The following is a 16,659-nucleotide window of genomic DNA, read 5'->3' on the forward strand; positions in this document are numbered from 1 at the left end:
GCCTAGGCAGCCTTCCAAAGTCTGCAGGGACCCTCCTGACCCAGCTGCTGGCATAGGGGAGGCTAGGCTGGGAGCCCATCCTTTTAACCAGCCCTGAGGGGGAACTAGTGCATAAACCAGCCTTGTATTGAACGACTGCCACTCTGTTTACTTTCATAAGCCCCAACTTCCCATAAATCCAAGTCAGAATCAATCATCTTTTATGGAAGATATTAATGGCAATTCCATTATTTAAATTCAATCAATGCAGACTACACCCCCTCCTCTACTGTACTGAAGCCAAGTTTGGGGGAGGGCACTTTTGACCAAGCAATGGAAAAAAAAAGTCCAATGACCTTGCTCACAACTCAGGACTGAAGCAAGATGAACCATGTAGGAAAAAGGATTCAGTTTCTCTCCGCTCCTCCTGTAGAGGAGGAGGGTTTGGATTCCATTGACCTAGGAAAAAGGAAGGTTCTTCTCTTACGTTCATTATGAGCTGTCTGAGTGCTGTCAGGGCTATTCGTCCTTGTTGCTTTTTAGACATAGCTGCTGCGTGTCATCTACTGCTTCCCAATCAGAGTAAACAAAAACATTATGAACCCAGCTCTTCCGGGAACTGGCTCTGATGGCCTACAAAATAGTGAATCTCTTAGCCCAAACAAGTGGAGGTTAGTTACTCCCAGAAGTTTTTAAAAAAAGGACACACACACACACACACACACACACACACACACACACAGAGAGAGAGAGAGAGAGAGAGAGAGAGAGAGAGAGAGAGAGAGAAACTTAGTGGTCAGGGAGTGCATTCGAGTTGATCTCCCTGCCTGAGGCACCCCTTTTGCACAGACTTCAGCACCCCTTTTGCACAGACTTCACCAAGCAAATGCATGAGTGGCCTGTGGTATGCAAACTGTGGGATGTGCATCAGCTGTGGAAAGCTGGGAGTGCCTACCTAGGCACTAGAATCTAGGGGACTCCAAACAAGAAGGTGGTTTTCTCAAATCTTAGCCTGTGACCTAGAGTTGACAAAACTGACTCCATGCCATCTCTAAAACTTGGCATCCCATAGCATACCCTCCTATGGGAAACCTGGCTGCTTAATCAGACTCAGTTTTCAATAACGCAGCTCTGGTCACATGCCTGTCTTCCTGGCCCCCCAGGAACCACACCCTTGCCTGTGGCACCTCAGCACTTGCTACACTCACCCCTATACTCCCTGCACCCCACCAGGATGAGACCTGATGGATGCTGCTCTCACTGGAGGCGCCACCGAGACCGACTCAACAGGATTCTGAACACACCTCCCTGTGGTGGGAGATCCAGTAGAGCTCCTAGTTCACCCTGCCTTCAGAGGCAGCTGGGGACGAGCTGTTCTCTACTTCCACTCAAAACAAAACAAGGGAAAATGGGCTTAAATTGCAGCAAGGGAGATTTAGGTCAGATAGAAGAAAAGCCTGCAGGAGCCACTGGAACAGGTCTTTGGGAGCTGATGGAATTTCCTTCCCTGGAGATCTCTGGCAGAGGTTTTAGTGTCAGAGACAATCAGGGCTTGCTATAGATGGAGGAGGACGGAGAGGAGGGTTGACCTCTGAGCAGGCTTCTCCAGGAACTCCCCTTAGCAGCCCAGAGGACCCCTCACTGAGAATGGAAGACATGTTGTATGTGAACATGCCAGCCATCTAGCATCAGTCCCTGGGGCTGTCAGGATATCTTTGCTGTATCCCACAGAAATGTCATGCTCTCTGTCTTGTGATAAACGCCAGTTTCTCTCATTCATATCACTGGGGTTAAACTTTGTCTTTGCCTCTGCCTGCAATACAGGTGCCTTCCCTGTCCATCTATCCATAGCCAAAGCACACAAAGACACAGCCTAGTGGGCTGGAGTGGTAACTCCCTGGCCTGCATAGGACCAGCCCAGCTTGATGAGGGAGAGCACTCATCTGGAGCAAGCCTCCCAACACACATCTTTGGAGGTACTCTCTCTTCTGTATGGCAAGAAACAGGTAGAAGGTTTCACACTCATCACCAGAACTGCAGGCTATCCCAACGAAGGCTTGGAGGCAGGCTTGTGGCAGTTTATAGCCCATATATGGATATGTACACACACACACACACACACACACACACACACACACACACACACACACGTATGTATAGTTTCATGTAGGTGACAATCTTTGCTCCATAGATTATCTTGTACCTGTTCTCACTCCTGTTTTGATTTATGATGCCTTAATGGGTCCCTCTATGACTTCGTTTCTAGAACTAAGCAGGGGACAGGTGGGGGAAGGGTCAGTGCCCCATGCTATTCTGTGGCTAACAGGTTGAGTCAAGCCTTTTTAGGCCTCAGGAAGGAAGGTAGTAGCTTCCTTCCTAGGAGACTTCTGTGGAAAATTGCAGGCAATTTGAATTGGTCATGGAGGGACAAAAGATGGATGTCTAGGTAGAACTGACCCTCGATCCTGAAAGTAAGGAGCTTGGCATCAAGCAGAGACTATGCCACTATGGTAGCCTAAGCATTAAGGAAGTCAGGGCCAGTGCCTCCCGAGAGGCAACACAGTTCAAAGGCGGGGGTGAGGGCTCTGCTGTTTTAAGCCCTTCTAGAAAGACGAAAGTGACCCATTTGCCTGCCCTCATGCCCTCATTTGCCTGACCACCCTGCTAGCTGCAGGAGGAGAGGTTAAGAAGGCCAGGAGGAACCTCGCCTGGGGCTGGTTAGTGTGGCTGTGGAGAAATAAGCAAGTCTAAAAACCACTGTGGCCACCTTCACCACAGAGCCTGACCACAGAGGTCTGTACAGCATTCCAGATGTGTGACAATTACACATCTGCCACCCCACCCTGTTCCTTGGAGCAAACAGCTCAAGAATCCAGTTGCTTAAGAAGCCTGGAGAGAATGTGTCCTAAGTCCAGGCTTTGGGAAGGATGCTGTCTGCTCCTCAGGAGAAAGAGCAGGAGGAATGGACTCTCTTAGCAGTGAGGTTAGAGCCCCAAGTGCATCGGGCAGGTCTCTGAAGTGGCCCTGCAGATGGAGGGTGGAGCCAGCTCTGTGGGTAGGATGATGGATCAGGCAGGACAGGGGAACTTTCTAGAGCTAACCTGCTCTTAATCACCAACTCACAGCCATAACTAAGGTACACAAGACTGTTGGCTCTGAGCACAGGCAGAGAGGCTGCTGTCTCTGCACTAATGGGTAGAAACCAATAAGTCTGTTAGAAGATGGACATTCAGGCTTAGTGTTCTGAATAAATCTCCTCCTGCTGTCTCTCGGGTACCCATAGTTAGCCTTCAAATACCACTAAGATACCTAACTACATAATTACGCAACTGGGCGGGTTAGTCTATACAGGTATCTCTTGAGGTCCAACCCAACTAGGGGACAGGAGGATGGCATGGGCCTCCCATGTTCACTGTTTTACTGGGGAGTCACAGGTCACACAGAGACAAGGGTTAGACAAATGATGAGAAATAAAACTCAGAAGGGAGCAAGACACTGGCCAACCCTGACAGCTCTCATGTCAGAGGAACCTGGATTCCAGACCCAGGGTTCTACTAAAGTGACTGTGGCAAGTTACACAACATCTCACCCTGACCCAAATTTATTGCTCTGTAAAGAGCTCAGCCTTACTGATGGGGGGAGGGGGGATAACAATGGGGTGGGGCCCAGGGGCAAATACAGCCCTTTGCATGGATCCTGCCTTCACCACAGACTGTCTCCTGGGTGAGCTCAGGGGCAGGCAACTCCTTTGGGTGGGTAGCAAAGGGTGATTTCAGAGAAGAGGCCAGGCCTGCCTGAGCAGGATTCTTAGCAACAGGCAAATTACACTGGAGGTGAGCAGGGAAATGCCCTTTAGAACTTCCATGTGGCCACACCCTCACCCTGCCAAGCTTCATTTAAATGGATTATTGTTTATTGGCTGCTTATTCCATCTCTCGGGTTATGAATTATTTACCAGATAATGACTTCATAATTGTTAATGAGAGATGCCCCAAGGACATGCTGACATATCTTCTAAAGCCACGGTGCTAATTGTGGTGGAGTCCCAGAAACCCTCATGGGCCATATCCAGTGTCACTCCTGGGGACAGCCTGACAGGCCCTTGGGGATCCACAGTGAATCCAACCCCCCATGATATAGGTAAAGAAAATAGGCTCCAATCAGTTCAAAGGGGGTGTGTTTCCATGGGAAATGGAAGTGGATACACTTTGGTAGCTGTCTGGGATGCCTCTGTGTGGAGGTGGCCCACTCTTACCTCCTAGACATAGAGGTCACCTGCTGACTGGTGTTTTGTAAGCCACAGCAGCAGAACAACAGACTAGTGGAGGCCTGTGGATAGCTATGCACAGCCAGGACATCTTTGGAGGTGCATTTGGTTCTGAAGAGAGCAAGAGTTAGCTTCTCAATCTCTGTTGGAGCCCTGCCCTTGAGACTAACAGCAAATCTCTGTATGGTGCCATACTTTAGACTCTATTCCTGATAATACTTTATAATATTACTCCTTACTTGCAGCTGAAGTTAGCAAGGCTTATCCCCTGCACTGGGAAGGAGGCAATGCTGGTATTTGAATCCAGGCAGTTTGATGCTGACAACTACTCTTTGAGCCTCTGCAGCTTACTAGAAATGTGCCTAGTTATGAATGGAATGCCTAACTACTGAATGTACACTTCTAAGCGTGGCTTGAATGTGAGACGGTATACAAGGGCCTGGGTTCCAGCGAAGTTTGGGCAGATCTTCCTGACTCCTAAACCATAAATCATATTTCCAAGTCTTCTTTGGGACACACCTCAGGGAGTATCCCAGAGATGGAGTTCCACCACTGCCTTCAGGAGGGTCCAGGGCCGAGTACTGGTGAGTCTGTCTATACTCAGTCAGCAGTTCCTGGTGTGTGGGCTCTGGCTCAGCTCTGCAGGGCCACCCTCACATACCTAGAGGAGGCCAAGAGCCTGTGAGGAGCCACATACACAGGGAACAGTAGAAATCCCATAGCAGCACTGAGAGGACCCGAGGCTGAATGGGTGTGGGGAGGGTCCCAGCCTCAGGGCTTCACTAGAGGAGAGCTAGAAAAGATGAGACACTTAGGTTTAAGAGGACAAAGTGCTCCAAGGAGTACATTAGCCGAGAGTCAAGGCGGGAGCAAAGTCCATCAGCCACTAGTTGGCACGAGGCAGATTTCTCTCACTGGATCCAAATGTGTCAGCAGCCGCACCTAAGCGTGCCTATTCAAGATGGCAGAGCACTCCAAATGCATGTTAGAAAGCCTCAAAATTGGTGTTAAATAAATAATCACACTATTTATTCTGGGATGGAGAGGCAGGGTACCACTCTATGTGCTAATGGGAGGGCGGGGCTCCAGCTTCATCTGGGCTGCCTCATGCACGCACATCCCTGAGTACGGAGCTCCGAAATGGCCTTCTGAAGACTGTGTGTTCCGATTTTATTTCCCATGGTCAGCATCTGCCTGGTGACTCGGGGAAGGGGCGGAGGGTGGATTAATTGTCACCTCTGTGCTGTTATTAGTTTACTGTGTAAAGGCAGAAATATGCTTTAATGATTTCTTTTTGTTGCTGCTACCTTACAATCCAGATGCTTGTATCTAAATGAGTTGCTACAAATCAAACGAAGGGCCCACGAGGGTTGCTAGGCTGCTTTGGTCTCACACGGGTAGGGAAGCAAGCTTCGGTTCTGTGAATGAGGCTTAAATATCTCCATCCTCTCGCCTCCAGCTTGTTCATAAGTGAGAGTAAAAATACCGATCAGCAGCTGTAACGGGTGAGCTTCCAAGTGGCCTAGAACGGAGGAGGATCCAGAAGCAAGCGGCATGATCTGCAGGCTGCGATGGCAAGTCTGTTTTCAGTGCAAGCCCTGGGTTGGGGACTCTTCTCATATGGTTCCTGCAATATTCTCAGTGCTTGGTGTGGTGATACCTAGCCTTATAGAACGGTTTAAGGGGCATTTGTTAAGCATGTTCCCCCATAGCACTTAGGGTAAACTCTTGTTGCATCCTTTGGATGTTATCACAGTCTGTTTGGATGCTGGTCTCCCTGCAGGAAAGCTTGCTAAGGACAGAGCATTGGTTGAAGCTATCTGGATAGCAGATGTGGCATAATACATAGTGTGGCTGCCAATAAGTGCTTCGAGGGATGAAGGAGTGAGCATTACAGCAGCCTTTTGCTTCCCAGTGTGCTGAGTTTGCATCCTGCAGCCCCCGCTGCTTCTGGCACTGTCTGTTCCAGGCAGAGGTCATGGTGGAGGGAGCAGGGAAAAATTCAGATGAGAAGATAAATGTTTAAAAGAATACTTTATTTGTTTTAATGAGACAGTATCTCAATATGCAGCCCGGACTGACTTTCAACTCAAGATCCACTTTTCTCGGCTACCTCAGTACTGGGCTTATCGGCATCTATCAACAAAATGGATTAAAAGTACTTTCGAACAGTTTTTAATTGTGGGTAAGTGAGATTGTCTATAATGGATGAAGATCTACAAGTTAAGAGTAGGGTCACTCAAAAATGCACACGTGGTCCTTTACTAGAGCAGTGCTGGCAAGACCATTATGAGCCTCATTTTTTAAAAGTTATTTCAGTTATATAACAGTAATCTTTTTTTTTTTAGATTTATTTTATGTATATGAGTACCCTGTTACTCTCTTCGGACACACCAGAAGAGGACATTGGGTCCTATTACAGATAGTTGTGAGCCACCATGTGGTTGCTGGCTATTGAACTCAGGACCTCTGGAAGAGCAGTCAATGCTCTTAACCACTGAGCCATCTCTCCAGCTCTGAGCCTCATTTTTAAAAAGGTTTTCCACCTAAGCACTAAGCACTTCACAGAGTCCAGGCTGAGGCTAACCTCTGTGCTTTACCCCCCGGCTATCGTCACAAAGATGACAAATTCCCAACGGTTCCCAGCAGTCTTGGCTACCAGTGAGGATGCCTACAAGCTAAGGAAGGCCACTTAGAAAGTCAAACTTTGACACAAAAACAAACTCTGGGGTCTGCAGAGAAACTATTTCTAGTCTAGGTGACAAACAAGGTTTTGAAGACAGAAGGAACTGGGATGTGCCTTTCGCCCTGCCTGTCACCAGCTAAGTGGAATTCCTATGCGCACACAGACTCTGAGCTCCCTGGGTCCCTCCAGGGTATCTCCTGCTTTCTGATGGCACAGGTATTAGTTGACAGTTGAAATTGGGAGCAGCAATTCAAGCTAGATATCATCTAGTAAGAACAATTCAATTAGAATTCCTGGTGGACAGACCCAGGCCGCTGGCAAAGCTGTCTGGGCCATAGCCCTGTTCCCTGAGGCTGGGCACAATGGCCAGGTAGCATATCTGCCCCCCTTCCCTCTGTGTCCCCTCACAATATTTCCTTAATTTCCTCTCATTGTCCCCCTAGTCCCCCCTCACCTTCCCCCAGTCTCCTCACAGGAGTTCAGGGTTAGTCTCATTCTGATAGATGGCTCTCACAGTTACTGGTACAGTGGGCTTGAAGCTGGTGGGCTGTCTCCAATTCCAGGGTCCTCCCCATCACAGGTCTGTGGTTCTGCAGTATCTGGCAGAACATGATACTATGTCCTCATGTATTGACTAAGCCCTGTTCCAAGACTGTGGAAAAAAGGATAGACCGTGCTCTCTAGAAGCTAGTGGTCAGAGCAGGAAGATGGGACCCCAAGACAGAGGCTACAGATATAGCTAGGGAATGTGGAGTGCCAACAAATTCCCTGGTAAGGCCACAGGAAACAGGAACAAAGGGACTTTATTTTAGACAGGTTTAATTCAAGAAGGACTCTGAAATGTAACATAAACAGAGACCCAGCTGAGCATCAAGTCCAAGGCACAAGCAAGGTTGAAAGAACAGAGGACACTAGAGAGATGGAGAACTGGGGGAGGGCCTTAGGGCATTCGTTCTCAACCTGTGGGTCCCCCTCCTTTGGTGGTCCCATATCAGATATCCTGCATATCAGATATTTACATCATGATTCATAATAGTAGCAAAATTTCAGTTATGAAGTAGCAACAAAAATAATTTTATGGTTGGGGGTTACTACACCACGAGGAACATTATTAAAGGGTCTCAGAATTAGGAAGGCCTAGAGCCTCTGCCTTAGGGGATGGGAGGAAGGAAAGCCAGAGATTTTCAGTTCACACAGCAAAGGAGGGCAAAGCTGTATAACTCCATAAAGACAGGAAGGAAGCCACTGAGGTCCTGGGGAAACTTTTGATGAAAACACGGGTGTGCAAGAACACACCAGCCACGGTCAAAGCCTGGGTAAGAAATTGTGTCCAGACGGTGGCCATGGGCACATTGTTTTTTCAAGGGACTGAGCACTCAGATGTTCAGTGGAGGAGGTGGCTATGGAGGTCCCCAGGATGGACCCGGAAAGACAGCAAGGACAAACAGGAACGAACTGAGCATATATGGCGGCCAGAAGCAGTATTGGTCCATCCTTGGGGTAGGGACCACAGAGGTCTAACAGAGCCAGAACAGGAGGGATTTTGCTTGTTGGGGGGAAAGTACTGGGGAGGACTGATGGCATGAGGTGGTTGCACAGCCCCAGTGACAGAGGCACAGGATGCAGTACAGTCCTGTTCTCAGTGCCAATGAGGTTGGCATTGGCTTTCTAACTGCTCCAGAGCTCAGAGATTTGCTCCTACCATTCTTAACCCACCCAGACTTCAGTTTTGCGCAGCCTTGAGTCCCCAGCTTACCACCCCTGGCAGCACAGAAGTCAGACTTGTCTCTCACTGCTTCTGGGACTTTTTTTTTTTTCTTGGGCAATTTCCATCCAACTTCAGAGGGCAGGCAGCAGCTCTCCACACATTGTTCCTGAACTGGCCTGCTTTGTAATAGGACTCAGTAAACTGGTCCAGGGATGTTTCTACTGGTCAATAGGGGCCATAGTGAGTTTCATCATCTTCTCCTATTGTCTGGGAGTATGAGTGAATATAATGACCAAGAATAAGGAACATATCTAGTTCTGGGCCCATATATATTATGGGTACTCAGAGGGACAGTCCTGGCTGGTTTGCAGAGTTGGTATTGGTGGGATGTGGACAGAAAATTCAGAATGGCATTAGACACGGTTCCTACCCTTCAGAATGGACCGATAGTGGGCCAGACAAATATCCACTATAGGGGCATCAGTCTAGGGCATGCAGACACTAAAGCCCTCAGAAGTGTACTCTATCTGGTCTACCTAGTGAGAAGTTCAGACCAACCTCTGTCTTCAGCCCAAATCTATGCATGTCTGCCCAAAGCTGGGATAAATCTGGGTTCCATGTCAACCTGCAACAGCACAGGGTGTAAGAGCCAAACTAAGGGCAATTGTTTAAGGAACCAAAATTACTACTCTAGGGCCTCCTCGACTACCTCTTTCCTGGCATGTGAGCAGTGCAGAATAACCCAACGAAATCTGTCTTACACTGAAGCGAACCTCCAAATTTCTTCTTTATCCTTCTGTTTGCTGGGAAGGAGATGGCTCCCAAACTCCACACTTCACTAACCCAACAGCCACAGAAGTAAAACACCCCCCAAGGTCTAGGACTATGATAGATAAGACTGTCCCTCTACCCCAACTCTGAGTTAGAATGGTATTAGATTCATGGCAACAGCCTGCCAGCAATCTGGATCAGGAGCCAATCAGTCCTTCTCCATGCCATGCTTTCTATATTACTTGGAGGCAGCTGCTGCAGGCATAGTTGGGTGGTGGGCACCTTTACGTTGGCATCTGATCTAGGCCCAGCCTGTAGTTTCCTCTAACTTCCTGATTGCAATCTCTGCTCCCTATAACCTGGGATCATAGAAGCACAGGTTTTAATCTGTCTCTATGAAGAATCCCAGAATACTCTATTATCTTTAATTGCACTGCTACTGAATCCCAAGACAAGGCTGTCTGACCAACAGAGACTCCTGCCATGGAAGGAACCCTGCTGGCCTGATGCTTGAGGGTAAGTTCAGAGTATCTGCTGATCCAAGGCAGATGCTGTAAGGCTCCGATCAGGGGTGCCCAAGAGCATGGGGCTAGGTCAGCTGAGCCTTAGCTATCCTGAAACCCTGCACTCCCACTTTATCCTCATTCTCCTTCACTGCGAGCTAGGGTCTTCCCCTTTAGTGGTTGTAAATGCGTGAGCACTGTCAAGTCCAGTAGCAGGCTCCATTATCGGTGCAGATGTATGCTAGCTTGCTCGAAGGATGCTCTCATCAGGTAGGTCACCGCTACACACACACCACCTGACAATTCCCACCCTACTCTCTCCTGGATTGACAGTTCTGAACCCAAATGTTAGGCCATTTCTCTCTAAGTTTAACATCAGGACATAAATGGCTATGCAAAGTACATTCTCAGAAATGCATTTTGTGGTTCTGCTACAGTAGATGATTCAACAATATCTTAGAAGTCTACCTCTAGGGCATTAAGTAGGCTCTGTATATGTATTACATGTATATACATGTAACTATTATATCCCTAACATAAGAAGCTTTGATAAATTATACAGATTTCTAATCACTGATATAAAATGCTACCTTAACATACTGCTGAGTTAAAACATTTACTAAGTAGTAGTGGACACAATGTGATTCCATGTATATGTGTATGCATACATATGTGCACATTTTATGTATGTACATGAGAAAAAAGAGACAGCAAAATGTTACTCTCCATAAAATAGAACTGTGTCCACATGATTTTAGGGTTTTCTCTATTGAATAGTTCATATATACATGTATGGTTCTTTTGGTGTTGGAGGCTGAATCTGGGGCCTTGTGCATTCCAAGACTTCCTTCTGCCACTAAACTGCCCTCAGCACTTGAGACGATTTTTAAAAACATAATATTTTCATGATGTCTAATAATACATTTTAATAACAAAAAAGCTGAATTGTAAGGTTTTTTCTTTTTTCAATTTTTTATTAGGTATTTACTTCACTTACATTTCAAATGCTATCCCGAAAGTCCCTTATACCCCCCCCCAACCCTGCTCCCCTACCCTCCCACTCCCACTTCTTTTGAATTGTAAGATTTTAACTTTCTTAACTATAAAAAGAACAATAGTTTTGAGGTATTTTAAGATCATATAGCTGCTGGTCATCTCCAGATCTTTCTCCCTACCAGACACTTGAGATCTGGTTGAGGCCAAGATGGCTGAGGGAGTCCTTGGTACCTGTGATTCATGGTAAAACTCTCACCAACCATTAAGCAAGTGATCAGTTCCATTTCCCTTTTCCCTAGCCCTTCAGAATGAGAGAAGACAGCTAGCTTTGTCCATATGAGATATCTCCCTCATTCCACGGTTGTTAAGCAGAGACTTACCTTGCGCCGTCCGTCTCTGGTCAGCTCAGGATTCGTCCCCAGGATGCAAAAACTTCGATGGCCACCAGCACTTAGCAAAGCATGGGCATAGTGGGGAAGCCAGACAGTCTGGAGAGAGAGAGAGAGAGAGAGAGAGAGAGAGAGAGAGAGAGAGAGAGAGAGAATATGAATATGGGGTTGGTGTAGGGAACAACTATCATTTTTTGTGAACTATCTATTTTGAGTTCATAGATGAGCCCTGCCCCCTTAATGGATGCTTGTCTCTGTCTCGGGCTTTTCCATGGTGTTGACCCCTCCTCCTGTGTACTCTCTTAAACAAGGGTACGAAATACTACTGTAGCACACGCAGATGATATGGTATAGTGAGCAGTACCCCATCATCTTCCCCATCTTCCACACAGGCTAGCTCTAATCCCCATCACAGCCTTTAGCAGGAAATAAGAATAAGAATGATGGCATTGTTGCCCACCCAATCCATACAAAGCAGTTCAAGATGGAAGGCCCCAAGAAATTCGGTCTTTAACCTAATGCTGAAAAAGACCATAAAGTCCAGAATTACAATAACAAATCATTACTTCTTTTAGACAATGGGGAAGAAGACCTTGAGGAGGCGAAGAATGGAATCCCTGGAGAGAAATGTTTTAAATATAGATTTAATATCTACTAGAAAGAGGCTATCTATTATGGGAAGGAAGAGTGATCCCTTGTTCACTCTTTCAAACGTAATATATGAGAAAGCCATCGCCATGATGGGAAATGGCATCCTCCCTGCAAAAGCACAGGACTGTCATTACCTGGAAATCAATATATTTTTTTAATGGAATATATCATTAGCAATTGATTTTCCTTTTTCCTCTTAGCACTCCAGGGTCCTAGCTAGCAGGAGAAAGCTTTAATGTGGTATGAAGGATTTGGACAGGTAAATAAGTTATTGTAAACGAATCTCACCTCATGGCCAGCATCTGACGACACGACAGGTCGTTTGCTGATCCTCTCTACCTAAGCTTTTTCAGCTGGCTCTGACAGGGACACCCGTGAGCCATATCAAATAGCCATTTGAAAGCTGAAGGTGGCAGAAATATTACTTTTCCCAAGGACAAAGTGTTCCCTTTATGATTAAGAAATAACCTCTGTGGGGAGGCAAAGTGAGCCAAGGTCACCATTTAATTTTGACACTGAGCCAAAGTCGTGAATACATTTCCTCCACCAAGCCAGTGTGACGCATGCGGAGACATCGATCACTCCAGCCACAAGGTATTGGCAACAATGGTGATCGGAAGAGCAATGAATTTCTGGGAAAGATCCTCAGCAGATAGGTGTTGGTGAAGAGAGAAGTCTAAAAGGTAGTGGTCACACTGATTTTAGGTTCTCAAGACCCTCATTCATTCACCCATTCATCCATTCACTCATTCATTTCTCATTCACTCAATTACTATCGAATATCTCCAGCATGCTAGGCCAAGTTCTAGGCAATGGAAAGGCATGAATGGACAGAAGAAAACGAGTACCTCTAGCCTCATGGAGTCCACAGCCTAGTGGGAAGAAACATATAAGAAACAATGAACTTACTAGGTGAAGACTATATTAGAAGAAGGTGGGTACTATCTGTAGGGATGGAGTAGATAGAACACGTTGCTATCTGGGGACTGCTGTCAAATTTCAATAGAGTGTGTGAGATCAGCACCATAGAGTGTAACATTATGTACATATTGGAAAGAAGTGGGGAACGGGTCACATAGGAGTCTATGACAGAGGGAAGAGCACGTGCAAAGGGCTTTGGGAATTGGGACTTCATTCTAAGATCAATGAGAAAGTTTCTGTGGCTGGGACATTCCAAACATCTTCTGGGACATTCAAGAAGATGAAGCTTGCCTAGTGGTTCTCTGATTGTGGAGTGACTTGTAGGCCATTGGAAAGGCTACTCATTAAAAGCATGAGGATCCTGGTGACCAGACACCTGAGAAAATCTCTCAGAAACCCACATTATCTGTTTTTCTTCTCCTCCACCCAGGTAGGTTCACATCTCTCCAGCCAGACAATACCCATGGCCCAGGTTGGAGCTGAACGAATATGGCTCAGACCAGACAGAAGGTTAAGGGGCAGTAGTGGAGAAGGCTTACAGGACAGTCTATGACTTACTCTTACAACAACGGTCCTACCCTTACTGTGTTCGACACCACTTGTGAGGAGATCATGGTAAGAGTTCTGAAAGGATTAAGCCACATGCAAAGTCAGGCTTCTTTTCCTGATAGGAAATGGCCTGTTTGCTAGTGTGCAGGAACAACTTTCTTCATCCAGGTCAGCCCCCTACCCTACCACCTGCTCTGTGTCCTTTGAAGCACACCATGGTTTTGATATCCTCTGACTCCAGTTAGGTTCAACCTATGTGGGTATCAGTAGGAGGCTGAGTATGGGTTGGCCTTGACTCTGTTGTGTATTCAAATGCTGTCTATGTCCCTCAAATGAAGGGGACAGTGCATCCCTCCCTCCCCACTAGGTTTCATTAACAGCTGCCTCCCCTTACAGCCTGCAGCATATAGGCAGTAATTACCCCTACACTCATTATTAGGGCTGGGATATTGTACTATTGTATCTTTATACCGTTCCTATGCTTCTGTGATTTGTTCTTTTGTTTGACTCTCTTTAAACGACACATATGAACTTATTTGTTACTTTTGGAGAGGATTAAACAAATGACTTTACAATGGGGATTCTTATATTACTACATGGTTTCATGATACTGGGTAAGTTCCTTAATTCCTAAGAACCCACTTCTTATTTCTCAAACTAGAGAACACGCTTTATAAGCTCTTGTATGTCTCATCAGCACTGTCCCCTCTTGATAGGGCTATCAGTCATCCCAAGTCCCCAGCAAGAAGCTCCCAAGTCACAATGCGTTGGCTCATTCCCACCAGGCTCCTCCCTTATGGTTTTTTTTTTTTAACTGTTCTTAGCTTACATCTAGCCCCAATCTGCTTCAGTAGTTTTCTTTATCTTTTTATATTTTTCCTTTCTTGCTGTTTTTACTTATATCTAACCTCCATTCCTTGTAGTCAGATCTGGGACTGAAAACAGATAGTATTTTAATACTTGACTCTCAGGTCCATGGTGCCCACGCCACAGCAGCATACAATAGATTGTGAAGCATCAGCTCTTCTTCTTAGGTAGTCTACAAATTACACCCACTCACCCATACACATTCTGCCTTAATGAGCTACTTGGCATAGAAAATGATTTTAAGTTATTAGAAACCCAGTTTCAATGATCAGAAAGCTATTTCTCCTCTTATGAACCACAATGACGTCCAGCATGGTGTGACTAGCCCAAAGGGAGCAGTATCGATGCTCATCTCTTGGCACTAACCAATGGTACTTAACAAGAGGGAAAGCATGGCTGATACTAGAAATCTTGCCAACTAACCTGGACCAGTAATGCTGGGCACCTTAGAGGAGAACCTGCTCCTGCCACCTTACTTAACGAGCATCATTCCTAACTACACTCTAAATATTTATCCTAGACTGTGGTAAGTATAGCTCTCACCCTTTACCAAAGAAATTTCTCATTGCAACAAAGGGAGACAGTTATGGAAAACCACAACTGGTTAAAATGCAGAGAACAAGTAAGTGTGGGGTGCTCGGCCTGTCTGACACATGTACAACACAGTGTCTGACTCTAAGGTTTGGGGAGCTTTACAGAGGAGCAGGCAGAGACATGGTGAGGACCAGGGAGTCTGTTGTGAGATTGTGTCTCCTAGAAATGTCAGGGAAGCCTTACTCATGACACCTCAGCAATGACATGACAACTGCTTAAACAAAGACAACCCAAAAGACATGCTAACATGTAAAGGGAGAAATCCCATAGGGCCCCACAAATAGACAAAGAACTACAGACAACTAAGGGATGCTTTTCCAGGGACGAGCCTCCTAATTGATCCAATATCACATACTTAGCCATAATATCATATACATATAGGCGATGCTAAATGGATGGAGCAGGTTGCATTTATATATTTAGGCATTGTATGCTTTTGTGTGTGTGTTTAAAGAAGGAGGCCTTGATTTTGAGGGGAATAGAGGAAGGAAAGGGAAGGAAGAAAATGATATTAATTCAAAAATAAAACAATCTTTTTGGTTGTGAGCCTAGCCTTTAACGGCTGAGCCACCTTTCCAGCTCCCCACCTCCTGCTCCCAAATTTTAAAAAATCAATAAAAAGCAAATAATCTTTTTCTAGTAATATTTTGTTGTTTTAAGCAGTGTCCTCCACACAGCTAAGTCCTATGTAGGCTTAGCCGGACTCAAAGGCACAGAGATCCTCCCGTGTCTGCTTCCTGAGCACTGGGTTTCAAGAAGAGCATTGCTAAGTCTGATTCTGGTAAGAATTCTGATCCAAAATACAGCACTGTAAACCCCTCTGTCTCAGAGGGCCATGGGCTGGGAAACCTCTCAGGATGGACTCTAAGAAGTCCCAGGGAGCAGGCTATCTCACTTGGGGACTTGATCCTGGGTATGTCAGATCAGCTGATCCCCTCTTCCATTAAGTGAATTACTAGGGGACAATTTCCAATCTTAACGAAACTGACATTAAAAAACAAAAGGACAGAGGACTCTCTCTTAAGAAAAGTCACAGCAGGTAATGTCACTCCTTGTAAATGAGATCTTTAACCTTCACCTCCCAGGGTACTTAATGGATGAGACTGACTTTGACAAGACAAAGACCATCATGAAAACAAGAAACCAGAATGGGCTGTTTGGGTTAAATGCTGAGAGCTTTCAAAATCTAAGTCAGAGAGACATTTCAACTCAAAATCTGTGAGTGCAGATGATTCATGACATGAACCAAACTGATAGTCAAGAGAATTATAAACAAGGGCCCTAGGAGTTTTTAACATCTCTATAAAAGACACCTTTTTTTTGAGAGAGAGAGAGAGAGAGAGAGAGAGAGAGAGAGAGAGAGAGAGAGAGAGAGAGAGAGAAACTGCCTGCAGAGAAGAGAAACCAATTAGGGAGTCTCCAGTTTGATATAGGATCAGAAAGCAGCTATGCCTGACTCTTGACCATACACCCCAATTACAGTTCTAGCACTCAGCAGTCCAACACCCCTTGGCTGGCTAGGGAACAGAGATTCCCTCTTTCTTGGAAAGCAAAGGAACGGAGCTGGAGGCTATAAGCTGAAAGGGGAAAACTAGCCTCAAGCCTACCTCCTGCCAGCCTGGATGCAGGGCTCCCCAGCAGCCTTGGCATGAGGATCAGACATCCAAACACATCCCGTAGAGGGAGCACTCATTCATACTTGCTTTCTTTCAAGAAGACAGAAAAACAGGCCATCCATTAATAATATCAACCATGGGCTCACCAAAGCCTGCAGGCAT

General features: G+C 46.1%; 1 protein-coding gene and 1 long non-coding RNA gene across 2 annotated transcripts in view; one reads left to right on the plus strand and one right to left on the minus strand.

Annotated features, from left to right (window-relative positions):
- The window catches only part of Klhl29 (kelch-like 29), a 298,218-nt gene that overhangs the window by 202,582 nt on the left and 78,977 nt on the right, over positions 1 to 16,659 (minus strand). The window contains exon 2 of the mRNA NM_001164493.1: positions 11,291 to 11,398. The gene's annotated coding sequence lies outside the window, so the exon portion shown is untranslated. The remainder of the gene's footprint in view (positions 1 to 11,290; positions 11,399 to 16,659) is intronic.
- Positions 2,406 to 5,837, plus strand: Gm51980. The gene is made up of 3 exons (XR_003950192.1): positions 2,406 to 2,450; positions 4,492 to 4,830; positions 5,706 to 5,837. It is a non-coding gene; the product is annotated as a predicted gene, 51980 (long non-coding RNA).

The sequence above is a fragment of the Mus musculus genome, chromosome 12 (genome assembly GCF_000001635.26).
Source record: "Mus musculus strain C57BL/6J chromosome 12, GRCm38.p6 C57BL/6J".
Classification (NCBI taxonomy): domain Eukaryota; kingdom Metazoa; phylum Chordata; class Mammalia; order Rodentia; family Muridae; genus Mus; species Mus musculus.